Source organism: Lissotriton helveticus, chromosome 8 (genome assembly GCF_964261635.1).
Source record: "Lissotriton helveticus chromosome 8, aLisHel1.1, whole genome shotgun sequence".
NCBI classification, from domain to species: Eukaryota; Metazoa; Chordata; class Amphibia; order Caudata; family Salamandridae; genus Lissotriton; species Lissotriton helveticus.
This window is the reverse complement of record NC_136069.1, coordinates 1464588117-1464614668: the sequence shown is the minus strand read 5'-3', so window position 1 is coordinate 1464614668 and position 26552 is coordinate 1464588117.

Sequence of the window (26552 nt, the reverse complement as noted above, 5' to 3'; positions counted from 1 at the left end):
GTAGCAACTTTGTTTTTCTGTATTGTGATGTCTGTCAGCACAATTTTCGATTTTATGTCCGCTGTATGGGCTACTATTGTGTCCATTAAGTTTATCTGTATGTCCAGTTTATCCGGCTGCATATTAAGTACATTGACTAAGGTTTGCAAGGAGTTTGCTAGTACAGTATGTATCTTTAAAAAGTCCTCCATTTTTATTTCTGAATTGTCCTCTTTAATCTCTTTTCCCTTTGTCATTGTTGTAATAGTCACTTCATTTTTCCTTCTTTTCACTTTTGGTGATGTTATTTTCTCAACGGAACCGTCACTACCCAACATTTCGGCAAGGTTTATTTGTTGATGTTTTTCATTTTGCATTTGTTCTTCAGCAAAGTTGCAGATTTGGTTTGCACCCGGAATTTTAGTCGAAATTTCTAACGCGTGTATTACATCCAGGTTGTTTGTCAGTAAGAATGATTCAATCCAAGAGTCATTTGTTTTATCCAAACTCAAAATCAAGTTTAGGTTGTCCTGCTGTGTACTTCTATTCGAGATCTCCAATCTTGGGGTGGAATGAACTATATTTCTGGTGTGTACTTGGGCACGTATCACATGACCGTTGCTTTCAGGATTTGTTGTTTTTGAATCTCCGTTATGATTGGCTGTTACTATTGGGTTCTGATTTTTGTTGAGAGTTAATGCTGTGTCTATTCTAGTTGGACTTTGATTTATATTTATGATTGAGACCTCCTCTAAAGAAGAGCCAAGCTTCTGTGGTGTCGATGGCTTTGGAAAATATGTTATTCTCTCTGCTGTTGGATTAATTACAGTTGCTTGGTGCTTTAGAAAGGTACATTTACCAGTAGGATTCATTGCCCCAAATATTGAGTAGATGGGAGATGTTAACGGTGTTTTGTGATCGTTTTGTTGTTTTTTGGGGGGGGGTTTGGAAGGGTTTTACGCTTTTTGTTGGTTTCCTTTGATTTGAAGTTGTTTGTGTTACTTGCTTCCTGACCCTTCAGGATCTCATAATCTCGTTTGTGTGATTGATAATCAATTGGTTTGGGTTGATGAATGGTTAATGAGGGGAGACCTTCTATTAGCCGATGCTGTTGGTTGCTGTTAGTTACTGGAGCTGCTGGGGTTTGGTAGTTGCTACGTGCTGGTTGATGAAGAGTTAATGAGGTGAGACCTTCTATTTGCCGTTGCTGTTGGTTGCTGTTAGTAACTTGAGCTGCTATGGTTTGGTAGTTGCTACATGCTGGTTTTCCTAGTTTACCTGCCAGGTTGGTCTTGCCCGCTGAAACCCTAATCTTGGATGGTAACGAAACACTAGGATGCCAACTTCCTATAGTGACTTCACAAGAGGATTACAAAATCGCTGATATTCCTCACTCCGGTCCTATGAATGTATTACAACACTATTCCCACAAGGGGCAGTGACATTTCTCAAAGTTGCCTAGTAAACTTCCCTTTGCCGCAAAACACTCTTCATTGAATCTATGTGTCTTTACATTGCACACCCAGACACTGAGTGGTGTGAGCCAGGAAAGCCCAGAAAGGAATCGCGATCCGCCCGCCTTGCCCCCTCCGAGACACTGCCGGTGACCAACTATCCCTCCCAGCGCTGCCAGCCCTCACTCACCACCGTGTAGGGGTTGTGCGTTCTTCTCCACTTCAACCGAACTCCGTGGTCCTCTGATCCAGATGGCAATAACGTTTCAGTTGATTACAGGGCGGAGGCCCGAGATCGACGCCAGTGAAGTTACTCTGTACTGGAAAGAAAACTCCTCTGCACTTCCGGGAATCCACAGCACAGGAACCAGTTGATGTGAATCTCTGTGTAATTAGTCTACAGGGAGATGGGTTTGTAATCATTTGCTCGAGTGCAGGTAGTGAAACTGGGGGCCGGAAAGGTGGTATGAACTTACCTACATGTCGCTCTTATCTTGTAATACATAAACAGCCTGGAGAAGCTCCTAGAACCCTCTGCAGTAGGACCCTGTGGGTCACAGAAGGAGTAATCAGGATAAAGGTCTGAACTAAAATTGTGCGATTTGGCAACCTCAAACTTAAAAACAACTGGAACATTGATAACCAAAAACTATCAACAGCAGAGGCCTATCTATATTTAGGAGTTTGATTGGATGAAAAATTTAAATTCAATTATCAACTCAGAGTGTTGTCCACCCACTGCTCCTATCTCCAACTCCCGCTAAAAAGAATTTTTTTCTGACATCCAGCTTTAATGTTTTGTTAAATATATTTGCAAATGTTGTTACTTAAACAGGAAAGCATCTAAAGCGGTCTCTGGACATAAAATAGGATGCAATCATAATCTTTAGATACATTTTCTTTTTTTTTTTTATAACTCTTTTTATTTGCAAAAGAAATAAATCAGGTGGTCATCACATACATGTAGTACATTTGTCACATAGTTGTCATTGGAAAACACAGATTATACAGATTTTACCTGATACATCATTTCTCCGAATTGTGTCAATGCAGCAGTAGTTCACAATGTAATCAGCTCGTCAATGGGTGTATTTAGGGGGGGTTCACAAAGGTTACCACGATAGTCATTCCAATTGGACCACACAGCCACCCACTTCCGGGGGCAACCCCGGGCCACATAAACTGTATTTTCTTGGATCATACACCAGTCCATATCCTTCTTCCAGGAACTGAGCGTTGGAGGTGTTACTGCCCCCCACAATCTTGCTATATTCCTTTTTGCGATTGCCAATCCTAACGTTACCCATATTTTGCCCTTCGATGATAGGTCTGTGGGCTCCCAGATGTTCAGAAGGCATCTCGTAACTTCCGGACGCAATTCCACCCCCATACCTCTCGCATACAGTCGAGTACCCGTTTCCAGTAAGTTTGCAGCACAGGGCATTCCCACAGTATATGAAAGAAGGTTCCTACCTCCCCACATCTCCTCCTGCAGAGCCCGTCTTCACTTCGGCCCATCAAAATCAGCCTAGTGCCAGAGATATAGACTCGGTGGAGGATTTTCAATTGGATCAGTCTCAGTTAGCTGATATTGCTATTTCCTTGGGGGATGCAAGCGTTTCTCTCCACGCCTCCTCGTCAATTTCGAGTCCGTCTGCCTCCCATTTTTCCCTAAGAGCTAGCAATGGGTCTGGAGTGTGATTAATAAGCTTCTTGTATCTGAGGGAAATAGCTAGTTCTGGAAGGTGTCCATCCAGCAGCCTGTTTTCGAGAGGGGAGGACTCTGGGAGCTGAGTCCCTGGGGGGATGTTTGCCTGAAGGGAATGCCTAACCTGCAGGTATTGAAAGTGTTCTGTCTGCGCCAGGTCATAGGTGCGCTGGAGCGACGCGAATGTCACAACTCCGTCTGGGCTTTGATGTGAGAGATCCCGATCAAGTCCCAATTGCGGAACCCTTTGGTGCGCCTCAGTGTGCCCAATCTTTCCGAGGCCCAGTGTAAGTTTGTCAGCCCATCCCAGTTTTCGGTGAACAATGTGCCATATTTGGACAGAGTGTTTCATAGGTCCTGTGAGGGGGTACCTACCGGGCCTGGAATAAAGTGCAGCCTCAAAGTTCCCGCCCGGGAGGAGCCATCTGTCTATCCCATATCCCGGGTTGTTTCCGTCACAGTAAGTGCCCTGATTTATGGCAGAGAGATGCGCCGCCCAATAGTATTTCCGGATGTCTGGGAGCGCTATACCCCCATCAAACCATCCTAGTGTGAGTTTCTATAGGGATATTCGGGGCATCCCGGTCCACAAAAGATCTCTCTGTGTGGCCTCGATGGCAGCAAAGTATTTCTGCTGAACTAAGTCCGGGTAGTTTTGGAGAGCATAGAGAAACTGCGGCAGCGCCATCATTTTAAAGAGCGCTGCCCGACCCAGTAGAGACAGCGGGAGTTTCTGCCAGGGGACGGTGTCTCTCTTAAGCCGTTGCAAGGGCGGCAGGAGATTCTTCTCGTATCTTATGGCCTTATCCTTGCAGATGAAGATTCTAATTGGACAGTCGCAATGGGTTGCTGGGTGGGCCCTATGAAGGACATAAAGGAGTGACTTTCCCCAATTAATGCTGTATCCTGAATTTTTCCCGAAACTGGTAAAGATATCTAAGGCTACTGTAAGGGACTTATGAGGGTTTGTGAGGTACAAGACGATGTCATCCGCATAAAGCTAAATCCTGTCCTCCCATCCGTCGGCTCATCAGAGCCCTATCAGGGAGGGATCTTGTCTTATCCAGGCAGCCAGTGGTTCCAGAGAGAGGGCAAAAAGCAGAGGTGAGAGGGGACACCCCTGTCGCGTCCCTCTTCCTAGGGTAAAAACCTCCGAAATGTTGTTGTTTTCTACCACCTGGGCCAAAGGTTCGGTATAAAGGAGGCGCACCCAGCCAATAAAGTTCGGACTAAAGCCCAGCTTCTGAAGAACTGCCATCATGTAGGGTCACTCAAGCGTGTCAAATGCTATTGCGGCGTCTAATGACACCACAACAGCATCCTCTTGAATCGTATGGCAGCGCCCCAATACTCCGTGGAGACGGCGCAGGTTATGCGCTGTGTTACGGTGGGGCATAAAGCCAGACTGGCCCGGGTGGACCAATGTATTCAGAACCGGCTTGAGCCTATTAGCAAGCACCTTGGCCAGGATTTTCGGCTCTGCATTTAATAGTGATATTGGCCTGTAGGAGGCACTTAATTCTCTTGGTTACCCCTCCTTAGGGATGGCCACGATTTCTGTCCGCCACCCGGGCTCCACCCACTCCTCGCACGTGACACGGAACAGTATTTCAGCGCCCATGGGAAACTGACACACACTGATCCGGTGCCTGTGAGGAAGGATAAGCGATTCAGCCTCGTTCCCCAACGGAAGGGTGAGTACTAACAGTACACTTGGGAAGGGCTCGTGACCTAACCCGACCGGACCCGCTTTATTTGTGGTTGAGCAGGTGAACACGAAATTTAGTATACCGCCATTCTGATTGACCTGGTTACACGCTGGCGGGCGGGCGGACTAGGAGGAGTATGGCTGGGATATTAATCCCGGTCGGATGTTGGGCGCACCTCATTTAGAAGGTGCTAGACGCTGCAATGGTTGGTGCGACAGCTCTACACCTTCGAGATCCTTCCACAGGAGTGACCATTGGGTACGATTGGGAGCCATTAATGAATGGACGTGCTCCCTGCTGTGATCCACATAAGGGCAGGCGATGTGAGCAGGAATGGGGTGTGAACCACTACCTAATTACTCGTGACTCTTTCACCTCCCTTGTCTCACATGTTTTATAGGACACCATGTTCCAGGTGTCTCCTTGATCCGCTGTGCACCGACTGAGGTGACATTTCCAATCTAGGGAGGTGAGTTGTACAACAACTGGTTCCAACGTCACCTTCTAGTCACTATGAATGGAACATTTTACCCTCACTAGTTACATGCTCTATATTTATGAGTGACCCACTATTCCCTTGAGTGAAGCCCCCAGGGGAGGGACAGTCCTTTGGTTGTCTGTTGTTTTAATTGGGTATCTAAGATATGCCCATTTTTATTCACATCACATGCCTAGATTTTTAACCCACTTTAATGGTTGCATTAAATTAAAGGAGGTGATTGGAGAGAGAGTAAGGGATACTGTGTGACCCGAATACCGGTGTTACAGTTGTGTTTCCATTTCTATATCCCTTTCTTTAGGTTACTGAACAACACTACAGAGAGTTTGACCCATAGTGTATAGACGTGGTAGGTAGCAAACAGCCCCACCACGAGGTGTAGATAGATTCACTTATTAGGTCCTGAAGAATTGTCACGGATCAAACTGACCATTAGGCAAGAAACATGTTGACCTGGAGAGATGAGCATAGCTTTAACTGAACCGTTGTGTCAGATAAGCTGCCACTCTGTTTGTGTTATTGTGGTGGATAGCCAGCCATAATAAAAGTGTTATTTGGACTATCTTACTTCTTTTAAATCACCTTTCCACTATATCTACACATCACAGGCCACACACCCCCACTTCATCATACGGCGAGGAACAAAAGATCTCCGTCAAAGAGCCCCTTTACGGGTGCCCGTTGGGTATTGCAGCGCCGACCCAACGAGGAGCAGTCCATATGATGAAGCCTCACTCCTAGCTTGCTGGGTGTGTGAGGACCCTAGTTCCGAAAGAAGGAATTCCTACACTCTCCCTCGTACATCAGATACCACCTAGTTTGTCATTACGAACTACGGTGGTTGGTCTACTGACTTTTATTTTCTAGGCACCTCTACAAGAGGAACAGCATACCCTTAGATAGTAGGATCTGACTGGGCACTTATGCTGGACCTCAATAAAAAGCCCCACAATACCCTATATTGTTGACTGCTCACTGTTTACTCTCATTTAGTGGACTTCCATTCAGCCCAGGGTTGCGGAATACGGCAGCGAGTGTGCCCAAAAGGGAAATTCTGTTGTTCTGTGTTATAACACCACCCTGTCCCTTTTGGCAGTGAAGGGTGACTCTCATTGTATTTGGAGTACAAATCAGGATTTCCCCAGTTCTAGTAAGGAGGGGCTTTGTGGTTGTTTGAACAAAAGCAATAACTTGTTTACTGAAACCGACATTCCGTGACGTCAGCTGATTGATTGCAGCTGCCATCCTTCTAGTATCAGTGTTCTTCTCTTTCACTATTGAGTTCAAGCAACATATTTGAAGGAAAGTGTCCTTCAGTTTTGAAGGATTGCCACTTGAGAACTTGTGAAGTAGAGTTAGGCATGCAGCATCTGTTTGTTTCTTTACTGATGTGATAATTTTGTATTGCTATTAATTCGCACTCTTGAGAAAGGTTTTGATGAATGTGTCAATTTTTTAGCTTCTTTCAAGTTACTTTATATTTTGTTATGTTAAAATTGTTTTAGGTCTCTCATCTGCCCATAGGGATTCTAAGCCTCTGGTGAAACCTGTTTTTTGGAGGATGCTGTAACTTCGGTATGAAAAAGGTCTTTAAAAGTTTCCTGAATTTACCTTTATTGTTAGTGCTGCTTTGATGAAGGTGGAGAAAAGAATTCTATCTAGCAGGCCTAAGGATCAGCAAAGTTGTAAGATCATAAAGGCCTCGCTGAGAGGTCGGCGGTGATGGGCCCTCTGCCAAAAACCAATGGATTTCTTGTTTGCCACCTTCTTGGTTCGCATTTAGAGGCAGGAATGGCTCTGCCTCTGCGTTTGGAGCCACCACTGGTTCTGCTGTTGGAAACACCTTTACACTGGGCACCTATAAGCATTTGCTGACAGGCATGGCTTCAGGAGGCCTGTACTCCTTAGGGTGGGGTTTCCAACACTGCCTACTGTGCTGTTCCTTGCTTGGGTTCACTATGACTAGCATAGCAGTGTATAGCATGACGGTCCCAGGGAAAAACATTCAGTATCCCCCACTTGCAGGGAGGGTCAAAGACATTGTTTTTTTTTCTTTACTTTTACAAAAAAAGTCTCATATTTGGGGTTTGTCTTTGAAAACTGATAAATAATTCTGGCTAGTATGTCATGCTGCCACATCATGGTGGACCAGCTTACATTGTGCAATTTTAACAAGCTTCATTTGTCCATGTCAGCCGAAGAAGCACTGACAATGACAAGCGGGCTGTGGTTAAGGTAGTGGAGGCAATTCCTCTGCCCCTCCCGCTAACTGCCAGCCCACCTGCAGACCTCTACATTAAGTCCTAGAATTCTTTCAGTGGGTTCAGAGATGATGATAGAAAACAGGGCTAGGACAGTGCGGTGAGAGATCCTACGCTGCAACTAGCAAATTGTGAATTTCAACAGCAATACCGTATCCTCTGTGAACCAAAGATTAAAAAGGTTTATGGTACATGAAATAAGGGAAACTTTTCCAGGTGGTCTAAGACTCTTAAAGTTCAACTTAACACAAAGGTTTCTGCATCAGTATCACAGTCTAGGTTTATGTTGATGTATAGGGCAGGTTGGACACCAAAGTTGTAGAGAAAGAGGTTGAGCTCTTCAGACAAGTGCTAGCATTGTGACAGGTTTACAAACACGCTCCTCCCTACGATTAATGTGTGCAAATTGGTTGCGCCCTTTTGGAAGGTGGCTGACAAAGAGAGTTTTGTGGTGTTTGGGAGGAGGCTTCTCATGAGTCTACCTTGATTCTACCTCAGAGTACTGATTAATCCTCCTAGGTACATGAACAAAAGTGATGTTCAGTTACTCGATTTGTTCATTGCTCTTACTTCAAAGTTAGTCGTGTGTAATCATAAGAAAGCTCATACGCATGGCGGGCTTGGGTGCATCATGCCATGAAATGTGCCTTCTTATGGCTTACCAACTTATCTTTCAAAATTAGGAGTAATGCCGTATTATGGTCTAAGATGGGCATGTATTCACAAAAATGCAAGTTACTGTGAAAATCTTGGTGTGAGAGAGAGAGATCTTTGTACGTAATATCTTTTCCTCACTTATACTGATGTGATTTGTTGAAAAGCAAAATGGGGATTTGCTCATATAATGCGACTTGTGAATCAAAGGCAATATACACTGCTTTTGTCCTCTGCTATTATTATTTTATTTCCTGTGCATTAGCCTTACGTGGTTCAATTTTGTCAATGTAATTGTCCTATGTTTCATAGTTTGTTGTGGTTGAACGTTAATGATGTACCTGATTGTCATTGTTGGATGATTTGTCATGTTCTGCTGCACCTTATTCTTTGATATCTTATCAGATATTGTCTTTTTTTTTAAAACTGTATTTTATTGGTTTCAAGCTAACAACTAAACATACAGGGCGTGTTGACAGATCCATACATATTCTCAAGTCAAGTATATGACAGAGGCAGATACAATCAAATAGTAAACAGTATCCGTGAGTGGGATTATCCACCTTTCCGATGACAATTTGAGCTGTGCATACGTAGAACAAAGGCAACGAGGTGATCATTATACAAGGAATCACCATTACACACTTGGTCATCAGAAAATTTACAAGTGCATTAGCTCTATTCTCAATCAATCCTCCACCTCGGAGCCACTCTCTGAGGATGTATCGTTGTCATCCTGAAACATAGCCAGCAATTGGGCCTACAGCATTATGGCCTCAGCTGCCCCCTCATCTGTGCGTGATATTCTCATGTGTTGTTCCTCTTCCACCCCCCATTCCAACAGGTCTCGTAAACAATGTGTCAATAGTGGGACCCTTGTGCCCATCCAGCCAATGGCCACCGATCTCTTTGCCAACGATAAGGCCAACTGGGCCAGTGTATAAGGGATCTTGCGTCCCTTTGGTTGCACCACCACTCCCAATAGACAGGTGAGCGGCGTCCACAGAATTCGAATCCCAGAGGCCAATCTCTACATGTGGCACTACTTGTCCCCAGTAATCCTGAACCTGTGCACAGTCCTATGCTAGGTGTATGCAAGTCGTCGTGACCTTCCCACATCGCACACATGTAGCTACTCTAGTAGGGTCTATTTTATTGAGGCTATATAAAGTGATGTAAGTACAATGCAAGAAATGAAAATGCAGGAGCTTAAACCTGTTGTTACAGGTCACGGTACTAACCTGACACACTCACTCTATCCAAATCTAAGATTGGAGTTTTAAGATATTGTCTTTACATATTTATGGGTGCCCTGGTGAAGGGCAATTTTTGAAGCAAATATTAGGCTATGGTTGATTATGGATTGTATCCATTTCGTCAAAATGAGCCGTCTATATTACATGAGGACTAATAAATTGTTGCAATTTTTTTTCTTTCCTTTATTGTTATTTTTGTCTCTTTTCTGTGTATACATCATTAAAATGAATTAAATGAAAACACATTTTTTTGTATTCACAAGTAAGAAAGTGACTAAGAGCAAGAAGGGACAGTTTGATGGGGATAGTAGGAAAGCAAAGAGGATTTGGCTCTGGGGACAATTAAAGAGCAGGCAGATGAAAAAGTTAAAGTTAAAAGAAAATGTTATAGGACAACAGGATTATGGGTGATAGAAAGATAAGGGAGTTTTGGAATGTTGCCTGGGATAACTTGTATATTGTGTTGGACTCAGATAATTCTTACTGCGTTTAGCAACAGGGATATTTCTGCCCCATATAGAAAAGCACTCACAGTAGGCATGTCATTTCATTCCTGACTTATGGGTACCCAATTATACTACTCTATATGATTCAGTAACTTTTGATGATGAGCTAGATAAGCAAATTACCATCCATCCACGTTAGTAATGAGTGATATGAAAGCAACAGCTCACAAAGCTTCATGACCAAGATTGGGCCCTTGCAGGTTTAGCCAAATACTGTCCACCGCTATTGGCCCCACTCCTAACTAACCAACATCTTCTGGCCTTGCTCTACCATTATTTTTTGTGCATTCATATATTTATTTGTTTATTTATTTATTTAGGAGCTTTGTAAAGTTCTAGGCATGTAGCTACTACAGAGGAAGAGAGTCTAACGTGTCGTACGTAGACGATGTAGAGTCCAACATAGTGTGTGAAGTGAATCACTCTTTGTTGCTGTTACTCTTATAACACTTTTGTTAATGCCAGAGATCGGTTTAATGCTTGACTAAAGAGTTCAGTTTTCAGCAGTTTTCTGCATTGGAGGACGTAGGACTTTGGTCCCAAACTGGGGTCAAAGAGTTTGGGAATGTGGATATCCAGAAGATCTGCTTCCATGTTTTTGTTGGTTGAATGCTTTCAGTTGAGTAAGGGACTGATTCATGAATTGAGGGTTCCTAACAGGAATGAACTGTAGCGCCAAGTTTTGAAAGGAACTGGGTCTTTTTAAACATGTGATCCAGGGTTCTACTGAGAGCCATTGTTCCTTTTCAGGGTAAGTTTGTTTTGGATGGTGACGTTTCGGAAGGTGCGACAAAGATTAGCTACAAGGGTTTACAGTCTTTGAAATCTGTCAGCGAGCTCGTCTTGGAAACCCTGTAGAGAAACACATTACAGTATTCCTTGCAGGGATTATCAGGGTTCTTGTCAGTTCTGCTTCACAATTAGTTTGCGTAAGGAGCAGGATCTTTCCGTGCAAGGGGTATTTTTTTTTTTAAACAACTTTTATTGAGTTTTATCATGAGAATCATCACTACAATGTACTGTAATTGAAGCAGATCGAAGAGAAAACAACATGAGTAAGTAACGCATTTCAATGGAAATCAGCAATCCCTGCATAGTACCCCACTTCTAATCATTACTTCTTGTCCTTGAGGTGTCCCCCCAGCTCGGAAATCCGAGCAAGGTGTATTGTAGTCTAACACCTACAACTAAAGCAATTTGTGGAGCAAATGAAAGATCTCTTGATTTTTTTTAATTTTGAGATACGTACGCTGGGGACCCTAGGCTTTTGATCCATGCAAAAAGAAGCTTGTCATTGCTCAGATCTCCTAATTGCAGGATCTTTGTTTTAGTTGCATTCAGGCAGAGACAAGTTTCTCTAAAAGTCTGAGTAGACATTGCATGATATTTGTTGTGACTCTCTGAGATGTTGTGTAATTCAAAGTAGATTTGAGTGTCATCAGTGTATATTTGGAAATACACACGATAATTCAAAGCATGTGTGACAGTAGAAGTACATAAATGTTGAAAAATAGTTAAGAGATGGATGACCCCTGTGAGAGAGTGCAAGGCATTTTTGAACTGAAGATTCTTCTGTTTCGATGCACATTTGTTGGTTGCTCATATTTGCAGCGGAGTACAGTTATTGTGTCATTGTTCCAAATGACCAAGCCCGCGTGTTGAGACATTTTAAAACATTTTCCTAGTCTATATTATCATACGCTGCAAATAGATAAAGGAAGACAAGAGCCACTTGGATTTTTCTGTTTGAGAGTGGAGAGGAGGTATTTCTAGTGGCTAATGTTTCTAAGCTAGTCTAAATACTGATTGCAGGTCATGGAGGATCGGATTGGCCTCAATGTATTCTTGTAAATAGTTAGTGATCTCTTTCTCCAAACCTTTGCTGACTTGACGCAGCTAGGAAATTGATTGATAGTTTCTGAGACATTCTTTGCTTTTTTTCTCAGAAAGGGTTTAATTATTGATTGTTTTATTTGATTGTGGAGAGATCCACTAGAAAAGGAAGATTTAATCATGTGTGATGCCATTATGGGCAAAAGCCATTCTCTGCTCCACCATCGGAAAGGGGAAAAAACCTGAATGTTTATGTTATTGACCAATATTATTCCTATGTTGAGAATACCCAAGGCTAATTCTTTAAGGGGCCATCACGAATTGACTTTTGACTAGATTATGGACAATATACGTTTTGGAACATTAACAATGTGGCAAACACTCACACAAGACATTTGTGCACTGTAATGAGTTTTCAACCTAGCTCCACAATGAAAATAACATTTCTGATTCACTGGAAAATGACTTCTTTAACACTTTGTATGTAATACTAAAGGGTGCAAAAATGGCTTAACCAACATGTCTCTCCATGATTCTTTTTCTGAAGAAGCCAAATGCAAGACCATAATATCCTAGTGTCCCTGTATTTGGGATAATAATACAGCACCTGGCACATAGCAATACAACATGGTGCAGTATTACCACACCTTTCTGAGATATGTCTCTTAAAATGTAGCATAATATAGCAATACCACATTACTGATTGTGGTGTTCAGCCTCTATTACCTGCTTTACCTTGAACAGCTCCAATTAAAAAAAAAATGAATTCCTTTTGGAACTGATCAATTAATTTTGAAGCTGATAATGTTTGCTTCTGTAAAGGACTGCCAGGAAAAACACTATTAGCATTCTTTTTTGGGCCTGATTTAGAGTTCGAAGTAACAGACCTTCGATTTTAGAGATGTCCATCATTGCAACCAGAGTAATCTGTCTGCCAAACTCTAAATCATGCTGTTTGTTTATTGTAGATTTTATTTCAGAACCTGAGAGGGAAAACTGTCATTGTTATATCCATGTAAGTAATGAGAGACTTTGCCACGTGTAATAGCTACTGATGTTTAATAATTGAAATATTTGTACCAGGGTGTTAGCGTGGAAACTTAAAAACATTTGATTGCCAATTGTACTGGTTCTCAATGGTAGTCCGTGCTGCCCAAAGGGCAATGGCCTAGCTTTCCTCTTGTATTTCCATTTGCATTTGGCTGTGTGATACCCCATTTTATACAAAAGTTATGCATACTTTAATCATTTCCTCTTGTATTTCCATTTGCATTTGGCTGTGTGATACCCCATTTTATACAAAAGCTATGCATACTTTAATCATTTCCTCTTGTATTTCCATTTGCATTTGGCTGTGTGATACCCCATTTTATACAAAAGCTATGCATACTTTAATCATTTCCTCTTGTGTTTCAATTTTCATTTGGCTGTCTGATACCCAATTTTATACAAAGCTATGCTTACTTTAATCATTTTGCAATATGGAAACCGGCTGAAATAAATTGCTCACAGTTTATGCAGTTGTGTGCATTCGGCACTGTGGTAGTGAAGAAAAGTGTTTTCATATAACAAATATTTCCAATTTAGTAGGTTTTACCTTAGAAATCTGCTCTTTAAAAACATGAAGTCTAATGAACTAAAGCTTTATTTTATGAAAACCCAATTCCCTGGAATGTAAATCAATGCGAGTAATATCATGACATTTTGTCATTCTTTTTAATTTTATAAAATGTTCATGGTGAGTTTTGTGTGCTCGGATTCTATGGAATTGTTTTACTATAAAAAATAATTATACTTTGTTATGATTAGCAATGACAGAACCATGGTAAGTCTTAGGAAACCAATATAGGATTCTTCAAGAGTTGGATAGTCAATGCTCTCTTAAGAGTAGTGGAGATCTTTGAAGCGCTATTCAGCAAAAGGATTATATCATAATATGATCATGTTCTCCACTTCACACATCTAACTAGATGTGAAAGAGTTGGGATTCTATTACAATTTCTTTGAAACTTAAGGCATCTGGATCAGAAACTGAAAGGTTTGCAGAACTGAAAATCTGACTGCTAGTAACCACCTGCTCCCCAAAGCCCACAAAATGTGGGTGTTTCGTGTATACTGCATCCTGCAGTCTTCACTGTAAATGCCTTTTTCACACAGTTCTGCATCTTTTAAAACAAAAGTCATGGTCTAGTGAATTTGGCAATATTTGTCTTCACCATCAGGTAATTGGGCCTAAAGAATATACACTTTTAGAACAGTGCAATTCCTATTGGTGAACGGTCCCATTCTTCCCTAACTCAGTTATTTATTTTTCTTTCCACTCGTCTGGTAATCTCCTGTGGCGGCATTGCTGAACAAATAGCCCTACCATCTTTTAATTTGTTAACTGTACCTGTCTTCCTTTCCCCAACTTTAGCCCATGAATTATGTGGTCCTTTCCTTTTGAACATGCTTCTTGCCTGGTATGCGGGTACCCACCTTTATGAGAGTCAATGATCATGTGTGAATTTCTATGCCTGAACCTGGGCGCCTTTGAACTTGTATTTTACAGCATCTCAGATACTGGTACACTTGCTCTTAGAGTGGAGAATCATCATTGATAGAAGCATTTATATGCACTCTTGGAGCTGACAGCTATTGAATCTGGACTATTGAACAAGACCACAGTGTCACTGAATAGTCAATAGGAAGGTGTCCAAAAGAACTTTTTCCTATGTTGCCAGCTGGACAATAAAGTGAGGGTAGAGCAAATTACAATTCTACTGATTTTGTGGTGCAGATGTAAGGATCTACACCTCTTATACATTCTTCTATTTGACCATTCCTGTTCTAGCTGTGTAAGAAAATGGGTTAATATTTAGGGAGCCTATGAGTCCACCTTAAGTAATAAATTCCAAACTCTTATCAGGTTAAACAGGTTTATGACAGAGGCACGTGTGGCTGAACCATGCGTGCCTCTAGAACGCGGTCCCAACCACAAATGCGTCTAAACCACACATGCCTTTACAATGCAATTTTGTTGTAAAGGCGTAATAAAACTACGCCCCAAACCCGGCCCCACTTACCTGTCCACGTCTGGAGCTTCCTGTTCCAACACTTCCTCTTCCTTCTTCCTCTCCCCACCTAGACCTAGACCGAATATCTGCCTTAACCACGCATATGATTGGTTAAGGCAGATACATGGTTCAGGTAAGCATTGTTACGCTTGCAGGGAAATGGCTTGTGTGTCTCAGCTCACACTGTAAAGGCCGCTTGCTACTCAAATACACAGCTTCAATAATTTCAACCTGGTGTAAACCCTGGTTAGCTATGGTACAAAGTAGACGGGCTTAACTTGGGAAAATGTGTAAAGCACTTTCAATAGCAAAACAATTAAAAAGTCAAAATAAAACACAATAAAAATCCTGCAACTGTTTTTTTTTTTAAATAAGACAAAATTAATACAAAAAATAACACCATAACAACTACAATCCCCAAAAAATGTTTATTCTTCTTTCAGATTTAGCTCAAACAAAACAGAAAAAAAAATGTTTCCCTTTTTTTAAACCCCTGGAACCCAACCCTCGCCACCCTGCCCTACAATTTTAGTACATTACAAAACCGTTCATAAGGAGTGTTACACATCATTCGGAGCTTCATCAATAAACAAAATACAAAGTGTAATAGTGCGATATATACAGATGATATAGAGCAGACAAGAAGCTGAATGCCAGGTCTAAACCTGATTTCATATACCGGTTAAACAATGGCAAAGGAGATCCAACAAAGTGCTGATGCTAGTGCAGTTTAGACAGCACAGTTTTTGCTTATGTTCCCCTAAAGGTCTTTTACCGAACGGGCTAAAAAAGGTGCATTAATGCGGAATACAACTCAAATAGCAAATTGCTGGGGTTGTCAAATTCCAAGTCTGTTCCTCTCCCTCCCCATAGCTTGGGTTCGCAACAAACTAATACTAGTTTAAATATCCGAGTGTTCAACCCATTTGGCAAGATTTCTCCATATTCTTAACCCTTTCTTTTTGCCTCTCTGTCCCTTTTGCCTATATATAGCTTTCTCTAAATTATAAATCCATATTAATTGAGCAAGCCATTGTTGAAACACAGGGCGAGCAGGATCTAGCCACACTGATGCAATACACAATTTATACACTGACATTGCTATACAAACCAGTGCCCCTCCATCCTGTTCCTTTAAGTTTGTTATGTCCAACAGAATTACCGGGGGAGTTACCTCAACCTGTACGAGCAATCTTTTATATAGAAATTCATTAATTTCATTAATGAATGATCCATGCTCTTTACAAGTAGTTAACATGTGAAGTAGATCCGCCTTATAGAGCGCACAGTGGTTACAATATACCCCCTTACCCTCACCCTACTTGGATATTCGATAAGGTGTAAAATAAAGCTAAAGGTTTGAAGATTAGCGGGCATCAGGGTGATGAGCGTATTAGAGAAGGCCTTTTGAAAAGCTGTATCGGTGATATTTAGCCTTGCTTGCCATTTGTTCAAACAGTTTTCCATATCATCCTTCATGTATTCATTCAACATTTTATACAAGTTCCCAATATGGGGTGGGACAGACTGTACTAATTTATCAACCAGTTTGTATTTCTTAAATCTCTTTGCCCCTCCCCCTTCCTCTGCAGATAATCTCTGATTTGTAGATATTTTTTAAATTCTTGATGTGTGAGGTCATATTTCTCCCTTTTTCTCCTAATATGTTATAATCTCATAAAATGTATGAAAACACCCTAGTTGTTTCATTCCAGCATTTGACCACTTATAAAAGTAGGCATTGTTAAAAATCTACAGCAAATTTTTATTTTGCCCCACCCGGGAGTAAAAGTTTAACCTCCCTATCCATAATAGCCGGCATACGGAGGTCCATACCTTGAATGCCGTGGTCAGTGTCTTAAAAAAAAACATTTATAATATCCGTACTCTAAGTGTCGCCATAGACATCCCCGGGCAGCTAGGCCGATCAGTAATTCAAATGGAGAAGTCTCTCTTGCGCCATCCACACTGTGATCTCTACCGAACAGAATTGTATATTGCATCATTGAAGTTGCCCACCAATATAATTTTAAGTTGGGTAGTGCAAAACCACTGCGATCCCGGGGTAAAGTCAAGGACTTAAAAGCTCTCCTCAGTCTTACATATGCCCAGATAAATTGTGAGAAGATCATTTCAAACTTCTTCAGACAATAATTCGAGAATATAGGGGGGTTGCTCTTAAGAAATGGAGTACTTTGGGGAAATATACCATTTTATTTCAGATTGCACCTCGATAACACTGTTAAATGAAGATTATCCACCTTTTTGAGGGCTTTTTGGATCTCACAGGGGTCCAAATGTTTACCCACCACGTCCAGATCAGAACTTATCATGACCCCAGATAAACTGCTTTTTAACTACTCTATGATCGGAAGAAGAAGAAAATTTGTTAATTATGTTCTGTGTCCTATCCCTATTCAGGGCATACCCTAATAGATCTCCATATCTCTGTGCTGCTTCTTCAATTGCCTTGATCGCCTTGTCAGGGTGAGAAGTAACCAAAGCTACATCATCGGCGTAGGCCAACACCTAATTTTCCTGCCCAAACATAACCAAGGGGGGAATATCCACAGTCCTTTCCAAATACTTCAAGAATGGATGAATAATGCGAAAAGGAGAGGCAGGGACACCCTTGTCGCGTTCCTCTTGATATTTTCAGAGCTTTTGTCTCTTCTCCATTTATATAGACTTTAGCTCCCTGTATAATGCTTTAATTGCTCATATAAACTTAAACCCTATCCCCTTATTAAGCATTGAGATCCAGAAAAATTGCCAGGAGACCCTATCAAATGCTTTTTCAGCATCTAAAAAAATTGCAGCCTTAGGGTCTCCTGACACTTGCCTGGCGTCAAAGAGGGTAATAATCTTTCTTATTTTCTCTATGGTACTTCCTGCACGGAAACTGAAATGTCTCTCCCCGGATCCCAGCCTTTAGGGCATCATAGTTTACATCCAGTGAGGCTTATCCTAGATTTCATTAAAAAAATTCTGGCATCCACACTTTCATATGTCTTATATATTTTTCATCCAGCCATAATGCCCTCTCAAAGGTCCAGGTGCTAGGTCTTTCCTTAGAAGTGTCACCATTCATCTCTAATACTAGAGGTTTGTGGTCGAATACAAATATGGGGAAAGATTTGATTGTACTCTTCTGTCTGACCAAAGAAGGCACCAGGAAATAGTCCAATCTAACGAGAAGAGAAGTATGAAAACCAATGCTCCAAATGTCTCTTTTCTGCCCATGCATCACACAAGCCATGGGTTTGACAAAGGTTACAAAGAGCTTGGTGCACTTTGGGTTTCCTCCCATTATATTTTTGACTGTGTCCTCCATCACCTGTCAAGTTAATATTAAGGTCGCCACATAATACAATAGGAAGTTGCCAATGCGATCATTTGTTAGTTAACCAATCTAACAAGCAAGGGTCATCAATATTTCTACTGTATAGAGAACATAATGTGAAGCAAGAAAACCCTGGGGCTCTACATTCTGTGATGACCCACCGCCCCAATGTATCCACCCGAACTCAGGGAAACTGTATCTTTTGTTGCGGGTTAGGATTACAACCCACTGGGTGCGGGACCCATGTGTAGTGGCCCCCACTATGCCATAGACCAGATTTTTTAGCAGGGCCTCTGCTTGTCCTCTATATTAGTCGCTTGCAGGCAGACTAAGCCTGCCTGTAGTAATTGTAGCCCTTGTGCTACCATTTGCCTTGTTGAGCCCACAGATATTTAATGTTGCTATCCGTAGTTTACTGGTCATTAAATTCTATTAAACCTTCTTGTGCCCTTAGCCTTTGACAACCCACCGAGATAATCCAGATCGCATTCCAATACTCCCATCCCTACTAAGATCGTTCCCTGTCTCGCTCCCTCCACCCCCCGTGTAAACCAACCTGCCTCCCACACCCTCCACCCCCCACACCCCCACACAAAAACAGGCAATCAGGCATATCCTGAGTGATGCACGTCTGTCATGCTCTCTCTAGAGCATTATTTGTACATTCAATAGAGCCAACTGCTTCATCCCACAGTTAGGCTGGCCCCAGAAGAATGCAACCTGGTGGTCTTTCTGTTATATAGAAGAGTCACCCCCTTTATCCTTTCTTTTGAATTCTTCCAGGTATTCCTGGACTTGAATCTCTGAGGTAAAGCTGCGTATAGATCCCTTACATTTAATTTTAAATCTCGCTGTATTTTGGAGGAACACCTGAGCCCCCATTTTTGGGAAGGGAGAGGACAGCTGTGTAATTACCAACGCTGCTCCACTGTAGCGTGGACGAAGTCAGGTTTGACAAAGAATGTCACACCGCTACAGGATTTAGGAGCATTCGGTCGAGCTTATATACCAACTGTCTCAGTAGGAAATTCCTAGGAAAAACCAGCTTTGCTCGGGGTCTCTCTTACTGTTGTTTTTTCATCATTAGTGGGAACCAATGAGCTCGCTGAATTTCAGATTCCCAATCCCAATTCAATTGCTTGGGGAAGGCATTCTTCAAAAGATTTACCATGTAGCTTCTAGATTAGAGCCTTCCACACCCTCCGGAATCCCCAAAAAATGCAAATTGTTTCTGTGCTGGCGATTTACTTGCTCCTCCAGTTTAAACATTACATCTGAAATGATTGCTCCTTGTCCAGTACTTTGCTGTTTCAAAGAGTCAACCTCTACCTTTAAAGACTCTGTTCGTGGTTCCACAGATGTCAAGCGTTACGCGATTTCACTGCATGTCTTATTTAATTTACACAGCCCAGCTTGGACTTTTTTCGCTGCAACTTTTGCTCTTCGCCCATCGTTCCTGTTGTCTTCTTGCACTTGTTTTATAGACATAAAGCTAGCCATCAGTGAGGGTTCTTGGGACTGTGTATCTTCTTTTGAGCCTTCCTTTTAAGGTTCTTCCTTCAAAAGATCTCAGTTGAGTATCAGAGTAGTCCCTTTTAAGTTGTTTACCAGTGCTGTTTCTTTGGCTATATCTCCCCTTTTTCTTATTTTTCCCCGCCAATCTCTTCCTCTGTGTTGCTAGAACCTCGTCGGCTAACGAATTACTGCCGGAGTCCGATAGGGAGTCGCTACTTGTGAGTATATTTCCCAGATCCATAGAGTCTGAATCTTCTGTTAGCGTAAAAAACGTCTCTCCTGGCATTTCGGGTGACAACTCCCCCTAGCAGAACATGAGGGTTTAGAGGTTCCTACATTCCCCAGTGTGTTCCAATTTATAGCCCCAGCATCTCCATTCACCGGCCCAGGTATCTCAGCATCTATTGTTTGTAACATGGGCACTAGGGTGGATACCTGATTTACTCCATTTATCTCTCCTGGGTTCGTTTCTACAGCCTTGCTCCTTCATCCCACAGAGTGCCACTTCTTTTTTTTTTTTTTTTTTTTTCACAACAAATTTTATTGGTAGGAATAAGCAAGAAATTTGCGTGGCTCCCCACAATCAGGAGAACACCACCAAGCATCAATTCTCCATTTTAGTACAGAACCAAGTGTCCAGCTAAGCAATCCAGAAAAGACAGATATATAGGAACATTATTATGCCTTCCCCCACCTTTTCAAACCCAAACTACCCATTCCTCCCAACTCCCTCCCAACGTCCCACCCCACCCCTTAGCACGTGTGTATTAATCGCCGCTGTGTCACATCATGGAATAATGCAAGAACTAGCCAACAACACAAGTCTAGAGGTCTTCTTCCAGTGCTGCTGGAGGGTCAAGAGTCAACCCCCTATACTCGGCCCACCTCTTCCATATCTTGAAATATTTGCGGGGGCAACCGCGTGCTTCAAAGATCGGCCGTTCCAGGCCCATGCAAAAGTCTAGTTCGGCCCTCCATGCACCCAGGGGGGGGGCCCTCACATCCTTCCAGGCTCGGGCCAAGTCCCTTTTGGCCACCACCAGACCCAGAAGCAGCAAGTGCCGTTTATATACATTTCCACCAACTCCCTCTAAAACGTGGATCAGGCCTAGGCGATGGGTGCGAGGAAGAGTCCAACCAAATACCTCCGACAGGCAGTCCCACACACCGCTCCAGAAGCCCACCAGCCTCGGGCATGACCATAATGTATGAAGCAAACTGCCCACGGCATTTCCACAGCGCAAACATTCCGGGGACTCAATCAGGCCAGCCTGCCACAATCGTTCACGGGTGAAGTAGGCCCTATGGAGAATTTTGAACAGAATGAGCCTAAGCCGCATAGCAATGGCTGCTCCCCTAGGGGACTCCAGAGCCTCCCTCCAGTCATCTTCATCGAGGGGGCCAACATCAGCTTCCCAAGTCGCCTTTAACGGAAGAAGGGTGGAGGAGCAATGAGTGACCAAAGTCTGATAGATGCGAGAGACCTTTTTCTCTCCCAGATCCCCCATAAAGACCTTCGCCTCGATGGGACTAAAGTCGGGGAGGGAATCTAAGTTGGCGATGCTGGGCCACAATGCATGGCGCAGTTGTAAATACCGAAAAAATTGGGATTGGGGCATATCGAACTCAGCTCTAAGTGCCTGAAAGGACTTGAGCGTCGTACCGGACATCACATTCCCCAGTCGCGAAATCCCTATCGCATCCCAGCCATCGAATCCCGTCAACGCCGACAACTCAGGCAATAGACCGTTACGCCATAGCGGCGTCTCCGCGGTCAGGCGACCCCACCAGCCCATGCGGCGCAAGGCCTGTCTCCATATGGCAAAAACAAGGCATGTCACTCTCGGCAGATCCCGCCGCAAGCGGGCCGAGTAAAGCACTGTGTGGAGTGGGTTGTCGCCCATCAAGGAGCGTTCCAGGGCATAAGCCGGATCCCCCCTGTCGCTGTACCACCAGTCGTTCAGGATAAGCAGATGTGCGGCCTGGTAATAGGACAACAGGTCCGAGGTGGCCAGGCCACCACAATAGGTGGACAAGAAGCACGTACGAAGTGCCACTCTGGCCGTCCCCCCAGCCCACAGAAAACGGCCTAAGATCGAATTAACCTGTCGGAACCACTGGGGTGCAATCGGATACGGATGGTTCTGCAACTGGTAAAGGAGACGTGGAAGCGCCACCATCTTAAAAATGGCGGACCTGCCAAACATCGAGAGGGGCATCCGAGACCAAGTTTTGACATCCGACTGTACTCGATCCCAAACTGGGACGACATTGCGCTCCCAAGCAACGTCTGCCGATCTCGACAGGAACACTCCCAAATATTGCAGGCCGTGTGTAACCACTTGTAGTTCCAGCGCCCAAGGATCCGCCACATCGCTTCCATCCAGCACCCAGAGGATAGATTTACGCAGGTTCAGAAAGAGACCTGAGACCTCTCCAAATATTTGCATAATTTCCAGTACGCGCGGTCCCGAACGCTGCAGATCAGTAAGAAAGAAAAGGACATCGTCCGCGTACAGCGCAATTCTATCAGTTAAGCTGTCATTCCATACAAACCCCCGCATTTGCGCATCTATGCGCACCCAGGCAGCTAGTGGCTCCATAAGCAAAGCAAAGAGATAGGGGGAGAGTGGGCATCCCTGTCGAGTCCCTCGACCAATCGGAAAAGTCTCCGACACTGCCCCTGCAACCCGCACCGAGGCCGTAATATCAGTGTATAGTAGCCGGATATAGGACAGGAAAACGGGGCCTAGATTGAGTCGGGGCAACAGCGCAAAGAGGTAGGTCCAGCTGACAGAGTCAAAGGCCTTATTAATGTCCGCGAGCAACAAAGCCGCTCGCTCTCCCGTGGCTCCCACTGCGTCAATCGCCGCCTGTGCGCGTCTGATGTTATGCCGCGTCGCTCTATGGGGCATAAACCCGGCCTGATCCGGATGGACAAGATCCGTGATATGTGGGGACAAGCGATTCGCCAGAGCTTTGGCCAGAACTTTAGCCTCAAGATTGAGTAAGGAAATGGGACGATACGAGTCATGCCTCTCCGGGGGTCGACCCGGCTTCTGGAAGACCACAATTTCGGCGTGCCTCCAGTCCTGGGGCAGAGAGCCCCGTTCACGCGCAGCCTCAAGCGCGCGGTGATAATGGGGCCCCAGCTGTACATGAAACTTTTTAAAGAACTCACTCGGGTAGCCACTCGGACCAGGGGCCTTCCCAGTATTTAGCTGTCCCAGGGCATCGCCTAGTTCCTCAGCCGTAAGGGGTACATCTAACGCCAGCCTAGTTTCCTCAGACACTGCCTTGGGGGGCAGGTCCTCAATAAATTTAATCACCTCGTCAGCGGACAGGCGGTCGCAAGGGGCGTATTGGGTAGCAAAGTAAGCGGCAAAACTCGCTGCCAGTTCGATTGGATCAGTAATGACCTCACCGTCGGCAGACGTGAGTCCCGGCAGCGTAAGCGGCTGGAGATGGCGTTGGCAGAGTCTATGAAGCATCGTACATGATTTGTCCCCCCACTGGTATATTCTACTACGCGTAGCCAGCCACGCCTGTCTAGCCTCATCCAGAAGGACGGATGCATAGGCCTGTTGAGCCTGAAGAAGGAGTCGCAACCCGGCTTCACCCCCACCCACTCGGTTCTGCTCTTCTAAAGTTGCCACCTGCGCGGCCGCGTCCGTAATCAGTTCCCTCCGCTTCCGACGCGCCGCGGCACACCACGCAATGTCCACTCCACGGATAGTGGGCTTCATGGCTTCCCACACCACCCCGGCATCCACGTCCCCTACAAGATTCTCTCGCCAATAGAGATCCAGCGCTTCCCGTAAGTGTGTCACGTAGGCCGGCTGCTGTAGATGCCACGAGGACATCCTCCACCGAAACGGTTGGCGCTGTCGGCGGAGTTCCACCCTAACCGACACCGGGGAGTGGTCGGACAGACCCCTAGGCAAAATGACAGCACTCTTCACTCTACACAGACAGCCACTAGGCACAAACATACAGTCCAATCTTGAGTAGGAGCCATGCACAGCGGAGACATACGTATATTCACGCGCGGTAGGATGCATGTGCCTCCAGGCATCCGACCAACCCAGTCCCTCAGTCAAAGCATGCAGTCTGGTGCGGACAGGGGGGGGGGGCAGCAACATTCACATCTCGGCGCCGCTGGCGGTCCATACTCGCATTCAGTACGTCGTTCCAATCACCACCAATCATCGCCAAGGAATCAGGAATGTCCTCCCACACCGTGAAAAGTTTCTCAGCCAGGGCCCATTGCAGGGGAGGGAGGGCATAGACACTCCCAAAAACCACAGATTCAGTGCCCACCATGCCCTTGACAAAAATAAATCGACCCTGCGGGTCAACCCACTGTTTCTCATGGACGTATGCCACCCGGCGATGAATCAGAATGGCCACCCCCCTAGATCCCCGGGAAAAACCGGCATGAAACACCTGGTGGTAGCCAAACCTCTGCAGGCCCAGCACTTTGGAGCCCATCATGTGGGTTTCTTGGAGCAAGAAGATGTCAGCACTCTCATTTTTCCCCCATCGCAACACTGCCCCTCGCTTAATTTTGTCAAGCATCCCCCTGACATTCCAAGTGATCACCCGCAGAGATGCCCCAGGAAGGCCATGTGTCTCTTCAGCCATAGTCCAGTGGGACCCATCCAATAGAGTGTCCTTGCCATTGCCTCTCATCATGCACAGGAAATAACACCACAGCAAAACACACGTGTAGACCCACCCCCCCACCCCAAAACACCCAAAAAACACGACGAGCTACTCCCGTCCCACCCTGAACCCCAGAACTAACCATCAAATGAATGTTATCATAGTCACTATCAAAGTACAGTCCCAACTCAGTGGCCTCGTCTCCAGCCACCCGCACCCTTCCACCCCCCACCCTATACCTCAAAAAACCATGAAGTACCTGTCGCGGGATGGGCGACTCCGGGTCCAGAACAGGGAGCCCTGAGCCGGCCATGCCAATGGATCCCAACACCCCCAGAACTAGTAGTCACAACCCTCCCCCCCCTCAAACTCCCACATTCGCAGGAGAACAGTAGCCCCTTATATGTAACCCCCGAACCCCCCACTCACAATCCCCTTTCACGTTCAGTGATCAGCCGCAAAGCAATCTCAAGGCAGTACTGACGCCACCAGTCTATCGAACCTCAAGTGCTCGTACTCCTGTGGCCAAAACCTGCAGTCACCACTGTTCAGAGGAGCGTAACACCATCAGGTCGTGCCATTATCCACCTCAGATTGGTCGGAATCTGCTGTCCCACCACTGGCCTGGACACTGCTGAGGGAGGCCGAGCGCTTACGTGACCTGGATCGTCGATGTCTCTTGGGTCTGGTCCTCTCCTGTGAGACCTCCCTCGAGGGCCCCGGATTCAGCCCCGGCTGGGGGTTCGGCCGGACCCTAACTGTCTCGTCGGTCCACTTGAAGAGGTCCTCTGGAGTATCGAAGAACAGAGTACGAGATTGAAAAATCACCTTCAGGCGCGCTGGGTACAACAGAGAGTACTGAAGTTTAAGGCCGCGCAATTTCACCTTGGCGTGCGTGAAGGATTGGCGCTGCTGCTGTACCAGTTTCGTGTAATCAGGGAAGATCATTATTTTACGATTCTCATATAGGAGAGAGTCCCTGGATCTCGCCTCCCGTAGAATGACATCTCGATCATGGTAGTTCAGCAGCCTAGCAATCACTGCCCTAGGACGTTCACCCTCTGGCGGCATCTGCGATAGGGCGCGGTGCGCGCGTTCAATAACAAAGCAGTTAGATAAAGCTTCTGGGGGCAGCCAGGACTCCAGCCACTGCTTGAGAAATTGTTCCATGTTGCCCTTCTCACATCGTTCTGGAAAGCCAACGAAGCGAAGGTTATTGCGGCGCGCGCGCCCTTCAGCGTCCTCCACCCGAAGCGCCAGGCCCCGCTGCGCCGCCTCCATCGCCGCCATTTTCTTCTTAAGCGTGTTGACATCATCCTCCACAACCGACACCCTGGATTCAGTTTCTGTGATCCTCGCCACAGCATTCCGCAAGTCCTGTCGCAAGAGGGTGACATCTGCGCCCACCGCTCCGATCTTGGCATCGAGTGCATCTCTTGATTGGGTAATGGCCGCCATTAGTGCCGCGTTGTCGGGTCCACCTCCCTGCTGCTGTCCACCTCCCGATGGACCAGGGCCCCCACTTGGCCCGGTGAACTTGTCGATTGTCACCTGCTTGGCAGGACCGCCACCCCCTCTGGTCATGGCTGCAAGTCTCTCGTGTAGTATCCACCACGTATGTGGGAATGGCCGTCAGGGACCCCCAGCCCCTTCACCAAGTATAGCAGGGGAGGGAGGCCGTACGATGGCAGTTGGTCACTCAGCGGGGCCCAGTGGACTGTCTCTGTGGTGAAGCCCCTTGGCCAAGCAAAGTCTAGACAGGCCCCGAGGCCAGCACTCCACCCGCCGACAACCAGGGACCTCCAAGCCCCCCAGGCCGCCAGGCGACCTCTCCAAACTGCCCCAGGGCCCCTACAGCGTCCGCCCGAACTCCAGCAGGGCCCGGGGACCAGGAGGATGGGGTACTCACGGATCAACTCTGGGCTCCTGGCAAGCCAAGACGTCTCGATCTGTTCGCCGCCGTTCAGCCACTGCCAGAGCCCCAGGGCAGGGGAGCTCCGAGCACCACCAGGCTCCAAGTAGTGAAGGTGCAGGTCCAATCGATGGGGGAGCGCAGCCCTCCAAGCCCCGGCCGCAGCCCGATCACTCGGCTCCCCAGCGGAGCAGGCAGTGCA